A 9,351-nucleotide genomic window follows, 5' to 3' on the forward strand; every position below is an offset into this window, starting at 1 on the left:
TTTATTATGCATACATTAAATTATGTTCCATATTACATAAATGTTTTTAATGTTTCCTCAATGTTCATGCATCATTACATACTTAGTACATTCAAAGTACTAACGTATACTCTTTTGCCTACATGAATCACCATGTAGGGATTGGTACTCTTCCTCGTTCTCCTCCACGTGGCTAGTTGATATTCCATTGAAGACTACTTTTGGTGAGTTCCCATGTTCCGGGAATAATACTCCTTTATCTTTCTAGTTTATGATATGTTAAGATATTTTACTATGGAATTTCTTCTATTATGATTGAGGGTGAGCTAGGGACTTGTCTTAGCCCCATTAAATCTAATAGTTAGAGGTATTGTTGGACATATGTAAGTTGAAGATTTACTATTATGATTTCCGCTTGTTTATCATCATTACCTATGAAAGGCTAAAAGAATGCTAAGAGGCTTGATTGAGGTACTTTCGGGTACCTCATTCGCCATGTCACGTTTAGGCCCTAGGCTTGGGTCGTGACAACAAGGTTTGAGTGTGAAGAAATAACCTAAGTCTCTGAATAATACAAAAAACTGAGAAATATAGATAGACTAGTGACGATTCGAATCTCGGAACCTCACCACTAATCTGAGAATACACAATCTGCTAGAATATCAACTCTCACATGAGGTACCCTAACTAGTATCTGCATCAAAAAGGGACACAGAAGAAGGAGTGAGTACAATCCACATGTACTCAGCATTTTTTAGCCGACTGAGTATAAGGAATTAATCAGACTTATGAAATAAACTAAGGAACGCTTCCACCTGCATACAGAAAAGTCCCACTTAATGGCGCGAGTAAAGTAAACCCATAATATCAACTCATTATCACAATTAGCCAGATAAGTCAAATAGTACAGATATCGATGCAATGCAATATGATGATGTAATGATGTGGTGGTACGGTGGAATCAAGACTGTCGCACAACCTTTTGTATACAGCTGCTGAGTTGTGCTACCAAGAAGGACCCATGGGGGTCTCGCAGACTATATACCTCAATCATAATATCTCATTATTTTTGCCACCTCCTCGTGGTCAAGGAATCACAATGTATCCACTACCCTGCCATAAAACTGTCTTAGTTAGGGACTCAAGATACAAAGGTTTAAAGGTATTCCATTTTCTTTCTTATAAAGAATTTTCATATTTCCTAGCTTGTCATGTTTCATTTTATGATGAATGAGGATGAATGCATCAAAATACACATGGCATGGAAGCAATATTGAACTCAACATGTAGTACAAGGTTCAAAGTTCTCAAAACTTAACCTACACATGATACTCACCCTCAATAAATAGCAGTGGGAAGGAAATATTTCAATATAAGTGTTCACCCCTTTCTCAACAATATTTCAATATTCAGGCATGCTCAAAACCCCCAACTCAATCCTTCAGACGGGCATCAGAAATCAAATAATATCCTCAAGCCTCTCTCATAGGAAAATCATGAATCACATGCTCTCAAAGCAAATAAGATAACAAATAAGGCCCCCACACGGGCTATGTAATACAGATAAGCCTCCACACGACAACACATTAATAAATAAATCTCCATACGGGTATCACAATATATATATATATACACATTTATCAACACATACTACAACCCCATCCCAAAGTCTATAACATATGAATGACTAATTACCCTATCTCAGTCTCAAAGAAGGATAGTCAAACCTACCTCAATTGTCGAAAGCGCACTCGAACACCTCAATTGGACAAGAAACTCTCGAATTCAAAGCCGGAATGACAATCCACTATCAAAAATGAAACATACACATCACAAGGAGTCCAATGACACCCACATTGATAGGTTTCGAAACAGGGGATAAAATAATCCAAAAATTAATTATTTTCGAAAAGTGTCAAATATGGAATTTTATTTAAAAATTATGTTCTACACATCGAGAAGAATTTGTGGTTGAAAAACCCATTAAAATTGAGTAAGAATTGAGTTCCAAATCATGAAAATATAATTTTCTAACTTGAAAGAAAACTCCATAACCCACCTTTGAAATCTTGATTTAAAGAGGTTTTGGAAGATAATAATTGCAGAAATTGGTAAAGAATAATCTCACCATGATGTTCATTGAGGAAAAACTCACAATTTAGACCCAAATATCATTACAAACGAAGTTAAGATGACCAAGAAACAATCCTTCAAAATTCATTAAAATTCCAACTGGAAAATGATAAAGGCAGCGGTTAGATTAGCGAATTTACCTTACAGAAAGCTCCTAATCAAGTTTCTGAGTTCACTACTGGATTTTTCACGCAATTTTCTTGAACTTAGACCCTTGAATCACCAAAATCGGATTTATATAGACCAAGAAATAAATTTTCAAAGTTCCTCAAAAATTCACTCCAAAAATGAACATTGCATCAACTAGAATCAAGATTTTACCTCAATCGAAATCCTGCCCTCAAGATTCTGAGTTGGGCAACGGATTTCTCGCGAAAAGCTCTTGAAGATAGACTCTTGAATCACTAGATTTGGACTTGAAAATCTCAAGAAATGAGGGTTCAAAGTTGAGAGAAAAATCTGCACTTTTGCACTAGATTTTTCTGATTTTTGCATTATTTAAAATCTCCGAAGGGACCCTCGGAATTCATTCGAAATCCGATAAAAATAAATCAGATATGCTACCTCACTAAATTCGATGTTTCAGACTTAATGGCGCATTCAAAATTATCATACGAGGTCATTTTAATAAAAAGTGGATCCCATATCCAAGTGTCATTTTAAGCTAAATTCCACAACGAGCCTCGCGATTAGATCGGAATCTTCGAAAAGCAAATGAAAGTTCTTTCTAGACCAAACTCGACATTTTGGAACTAACCGTATTGTCAGAATTTTCATCCGAGTGTGTTTTCCAAGAATGTTGACCAAAATCAATCATAGGCTAGCTTTCAAAGTCAAAAGCGTCAAATGACCCCAAACTCGTATTGATTGCCTCGATAGTCATGTCAACAATGCTACTAGCCTAATTTGGACATTTCGGAGCTAATGGAACCATCAGAATTCGAATTCGAGGTCTCCTTGACCCAGAACTCAAAAAATCGCAACTAAACTAACTTAGGCCTTTAAAATACCAAAATGGGCTCGAGACCTCTAAAAATTCATCCATCGCTTTTTCTAGACCAAAAATCATCCCCTAAATCCAACGGAGTCTTCGGAATTTCATTTCGAGTATCAAAACTCTGAAAGTTGACCAAAATCAAACCTTGGGCTAAAATTCCTCAAATTCTCAACTCAAGACCTCAAATATTTGTTACAACTCCAAAACTAATTATGTAAACTCTCTTAGACTAATTTCCACATTCCGAAGTTGCTGGAATTGACTGAATTCCATTCCGAGATCCGTAGCTCTGGTTGATATCGAAAATCACTTTTTGACCTCTTAACTCTATAAAACTCAAGAATTTGCACAATTTACAAATCATTAAGATTTTGACACTTTAAACTACACAAACCGGTCAAATAATACTTTGGGGTACTAACGATAGGGGTAAAATGATAATTTTACATAAATTTTTAAAAATGACCCACAAGGTCATTACCATTAGCTAGCTAATTATTTTAAAGAAAATAATTTTCGACCTAATATGGAATCCATATCATACGTATCCTAAGTGGATATGTATGTATACTTTACCAAGTTAAACGTTACCCATCAATAGGAAATATTTACTCATGCCTAATGTTTATATCAAACTACTGTAGTCTATCATGGTTAATAAAGTGATAACATGGAAGTGCAAATATATAAATAATGAAACAAGAGTAAATAATAACGTACGCAAAAATGCATGTTATATACTCACTATGAAACTTGTATAACAGTAACTCAAAATGAATTTTTATAAATTAAATAGAAATAATGAGACAAATTCTATTTTGGTTAGAGTCGAGACTTGCTTGTTCCTTTTAAATAAAATAAATAAGAAAAAAACAAAATCTTCACATTAAGTTGACATTAAAAAAATCATTTTTTTTTATACTTAAACTTGGTTAGTAGAACTCACCATTTATATATGTGAAGGAAGTTGAAAATGAATATTACGGCAAAAATAAAGGATTTTCAGGTTATGTACAATGTACTACCATTATCAATATAAAAAAGAAGAAACTCTGCATGTGTATTTTATTCACATAAATTAAAATAATGAACAATAAAAAGATGAGAATTAAAATGAGCAATTTTGGAAAAGATTTTTTTAGGCTTTAAAAACTGAAACATTTCAGGCATACTTTATCTATCTTAAATGTTTTTTCTCTTTTTAATTGAGCAATGAATATAAATAATTATTATAGAAATTTTGATAGAGTAACTTCATTTTTGAGCAATTAGTTTAAGAAAAATATAAAAATAAATTGATAAAAATAAATAAATATCTGGACTAAGAAGTGTGTCACTTCGCCTTTTATAATTTTTAGCTTTATTATTACAGATAGATATGAATCTTTAGTAGAAGAAATGATCTAACAATTCAAAAAAAAAAATTACAAATCATACATAATGAGATTAAGGAAAGAAAATTTAAAAAAAATAATAGCTTTGATGATAAAAGGATTTAAATATAGTCATATTTGATATTCTCTAAAATTTTCAGTCTTCTAAAATTAGTAAAAATGCAAAACCAAAAATATAAAATAAATAAATAAACTTCCAGACACTTTTTTGAGCAATTATTTTAAGAAAAATATAAGAGAAAATGTTTTTTTAAAAATTGATAAGAAATATATATTTGAATGATCTTAAAATTCAAAAAAAAAAAATTATAATTCAAACTCTATAAAAAATATATATATGCAATTCTTATCAAGTTATAATAACTAATTTTTTTGTAATAAATAAAAGAAAGTAAAAAACAAAGAAAGGAAAAGAAGTAATTTAAGAAAATGATGTAAATGAGAGTAATGATCAGATTAAGCTAAGGAAGTAAAAAGAATAGTACTCCATAATTAATGGTGACTGGAATTAAATATGATTACCTTTGATATTCTATAAAATCTGAAACACAAATTTTCAGTCTTTTAAAATTAGAAAAAAATGCAAAAAAAAAGTAAATAAAATTTAAGGCTTTAAAAAGCGTCGGGTCATTCATATATATATAACGAATTTAATTAAAGATACATGAGAAAAAATAAAACAGAAAAACATTTTCTAAGAAAAAAATAATAAAAAAAAGAACAGAATTAGAAGAATAAGGCATTGAAAGAAATAATGTGAGCATCAATACATATTTAAATAAAATTCTTTATTTTAAGAATATAAAATTCTTTAGTTTAAGTATATAAAATTCTTTATTTTAAAAATATATAAAAAAATATAACAAACTTTCATTAAAGATACATAAGTAAACATAAGCAAAAAATATGTTTTAAGAAGAAAAAAAACGGAATTGGAAGATTAAGAAATGGAAAGAAATAATGTGAGCACCAATTTAGGATTCAATCAAATAACAACATAGATTTCTCCTTATTCTCCTCCTAATTTAATATTAATTTCATAAATAAATTGATATTTTCTATAAATAATTTTTCTTACCATTGAACCAATGATCATTTTTTCTATAAGTTTCTCAACCAAAATTAATTTTTTTTCTCAATATATATTTTCTTGTAGAAGAAATTATAATGCACCATCCTTTCAAAAAATCTTTTCTTTTGAAGAGAAACGATTATTGCATGATTTTTCTTCTTACATCAGTATCTTCAAAAGGATCAGGAGATACCTCTTTCTTTCTCTTTTCATAAAGAAATAGCATTCCATCATCATCATCAGAATAGAAGTCAGCGAAATTTTTGTTCATTCTAAAATCTTTTCTCCTCATCTGAGCTTTATTGTTTCTATGTTTTTTTTTTCGTTGCTTGTTATCTTTCTCTCTTTCATGACTTATTTTTTACTGATTTGGTGTGTTACTGAATTTTTCCTCACTAATATGTGCATGTTCAATAAAACTTGTTTGATGTTCCTGAAAATTTTAAAAATAGAGAAAAGAAGAAACACAATTAAAACAAAGAAGATGTTCGAAGCACAATTGTAAAAAGAAAGAGAAGAAATAGAATATTGAGAAAAGAGCTAATCAAATCATGAGTTTTTCTACTGCTTTGGCAAGAATGAACACATCAATATTAGTTGGATTTATAAATCTATGTGAGCAAGATTTCTGATTAGAATAGCAATATACTAAAGTTTTATTTAAAATCCAATAGGCATGCTTTTCATATAAAATGTTATGCTGAAATATTTATCAAGTTTTTGAGATATGATTTTTTATAATCTTCAAAAGGTATATACTAATCATAGACATGATTTCTATATGACATTATCACGATGAAAATCTTATAAGTATGGTTTCTATATGCTTGAAATATTATTAAATCCTATAGACATAGTTTCTATAAGACATAATGTTCTAAAAATATTTATTAACAAACCTATAGGCATTGTATCTATTAAAGTAGCCTATTAAATATTTATTAAATACCAGACACGATTTCTGTATAAATTATCATGCTAAAAATATTAAACGAGTCATTTAGATGTAGTTTCAATTAATATGCTGAAAATTATTTATCAAAGGCGTATGTACATGATATTTAATAACAGAGTGATTTGTAATTTGAACAAAATATATGAGAGTTGGTCAAGTTATTTAATACATATTAAAATTAAAAAATTGATTAAAATGCATCAAGTTTACCGATATTTGAACAATAGGTTGATCTTAAAATCTGTGACAAGAGTATTTCACTTAAAATTGAAATCTAAGCATCAATAAAAGCATAACTTTAATAATTCAAATTAATTAACTACTTTCGACATATTTATCTAGCGCGCACACACACATAAAATTATGTTAAAGTAAAATAAATACAAGTAGAACGAAGATTTTCCCTCCCCCTTAGACAATTCCCAAGTATTTTATTTTATAGAGAGAGTTATTACAAAATTACTACATAATCGAATACAAATAACACTTTAGGGAAAGAGTAACAACAATAAAATTTAAACTACAAAGCAATCAATCCGAGAATGTATCCCAAACCCCAGCGAACTCTTCTTGTGCTTAGAACTTTAAAGTCCAAACCCTGCTAAACTAGAAAGAAAATACAAGCAACATACAAATAATATGGTGGTATAACATAATTATATAATTTTATTTCAATAAAGCAAACAAGCAAGGCAAGAACATTTTTAAAAAATAATAAACTAACATATAAAGAAAAGTTGGAACTAACCTGGATACTTCAATTAGGAGAAAAAGAAAAGAAAATTCAGACATCAATGCCAAAAACTAAAAACAGAATATTAAAAGTATGTAAGAAACCTTTTCTTTTTGTTTTTGTTTTCGTTTGAGGTATTAAGAATGTAAAGTAAAATTGTTTTCTCCTCTCTTCTTTCTCGACTCTCTGTTTGTGTTCTTCTCTTGTTCTTTCTGTCTGTGTGCCCTTTAAAATGAAGATGGGGCTATTAATTTATACTTATGAAAAATAAGTGATTGTGTCCAGAAAATTAACAAAACAGTTGGAAAAGATTTAAATTCAAACTTTGTCAGATAAGTCAGTGAGAGGGCCATTAATTTCCAAAAAAGATAGTAAGATTTTCAAAGTTTTGTCGATAAAATCCAACAACATCTGCTTTTCCAAGATTTGATCCAAATTTATTCAAAAGAATGCTTCTCAAAAGTCAAAAAGCTATGCCAAAAGAGACTCACTATCAATAATTATATAGAAAATAATCTATTATAGGCAGAAATAAAGTAACATTTACCATAACATGAATAATTGAAAATCCAAAGAGATTAGGTTTAGAGTTGTTCAAATTTAAGAATATCAATTATACATACTATGACAAGGAAAATTGATCAAAGAAAATTACATCTTACCATGGCTAATTTCGAAATCAAGTAATTAATTCATAAGTCAAATAAAGCTAAAATACACAAAATATTATGATTAATTAAGGCAATGAGATATGCAAAAATTAGTGAATAATCAATTTCATACTAGAGTTACTCCAAACAACACATCAAATTTAACCAATTTAGACCAAAAATCAGCAACTTCCATGGTTTAAACAACCAAATTGGCCAACACAAAGACTTAAAAGTTAAACATGTAAATCCGTATTAGCTCACTCGAATTCAAAGGGAATAGATCATATGGTGCATAAAAATATCAAAAATCATATTCAGACAGATCAGTAGACATTAGGATGAAATTCTTTACAGCAACATATAAAACAAAGCTAACAATGATAGCAAGCTAAACAAAAGATTATTGGTGGTTAAACATAATTCTTGTAAGAACAAAGTAAGAGAACCATAAAAAGTAAGAGGGAATAATAAATCAATGTTAAGAACACATACCATAGATGATCCTCGAAACTTTTTCAAATAGAAAATAAGTAAAGCGATGTGACCTCGATATTTAAGTCGATTCAGAACTAATCTCGGGAGCTTACTGCTTCGCTGATGCTTTCTTGATAATGTCGGAGTTCCGCTTGTTGGTGTCTGGCCGCTGTTGCCACTGACCTCGTTTGTCAGAGCCTGGTTCTTGCCGAAATTGCTGATGATGATGGGGAGAAGAGAGAGGTTGGAGGATATCGGAGTGAAAGAGGGAGATCGAGAGGTGTGTAGAAGAGAAGGGAGAGAGAGAAAGAAGGAGGTATGGGTTGCTGCTGCAGTGGTTTAGCGGAGTGGTGGTGGTGCGTGAGAGGGAGAGGGTTGGCAGCTGTAAAGTGATGGCTGTCTTTTAAACAACAGCTCACAAGAAAATATTGTTTATTGTGGTTACTGCGTGAAGGAGATGAAAGAGACAAGATGGAGGTGAGGGAGAGAAAGAGAAGGTGGTGGAGGCTGCTGGAGGTGGTGCTCGAAGGAGGAAGATGGTGTGGCGGCTGGGCAGTGTTTACTGGTGGTTGCTGTTGGCGGAGGAGAAGCAGCAACAACGAAGGGAGAAATAGATGGAGAGAATGGAGGGAGAGAGGGTGAGGGTGTGCTCGCCGGAGTTGGAGCAGCGGTGATGGAGAAGAGATAGTGAGAGAGAGGGTCGCCAGGGTTGGTCTTTTTTGAGAGAGGAAGAGGCGTTGTTGTCACGACCCAAGCCTAGGGCCTAGACGTGACACGGCGAATGAGATACCCGAAGGTACCTCACCTAAGCCTCTTAGCATTTATTAAGCATTTCATTGGTAATGGTAAATAATAATAAGCGGAAATAAAAACATTTCATCCATTTATGTCCAAACATACCTCTACTAATAAACTTGGCAGGGGCTAAGACATGTCCCTAGCTCACCCTCAATATAAGTGC

At 31.2% G+C, this 9,351-nt stretch overlaps 1 long non-coding RNA gene across 2 annotated transcripts; it reads right to left on the reverse strand.

Annotated features, from left to right (window-relative positions):
* Positions 1-576: 576 nt before the first annotated feature.
* LOC129896747 (uncharacterized) lies at positions 577-9,125 on the reverse strand. 2 transcript variants are annotated; one of them, XR_008768029.1, is made up of 4 exons: positions 8,504-9,125; positions 5,769-6,008; positions 959-1,092; positions 577-673 (listed from the first exon to the last, which is right to left on the reverse strand). It is a non-coding gene; the product is annotated as an uncharacterized LOC129896747 (long non-coding RNA). The 2 variants fall into 2 exon arrangements; XR_008768028.1 differs by lacking the exon at positions 959-1,092.
* Between the last annotated feature and the right edge of the window lie 226 nt (positions 9,126-9,351).

Source organism: Solanum dulcamara, chromosome 7 (genome assembly GCF_947179165.1).
Source record: "Solanum dulcamara chromosome 7, daSolDulc1.2, whole genome shotgun sequence".
Lineage (NCBI taxonomy): Eukaryota > Viridiplantae > Streptophyta > Magnoliopsida > Solanales > Solanaceae > Solanum > Solanum dulcamara.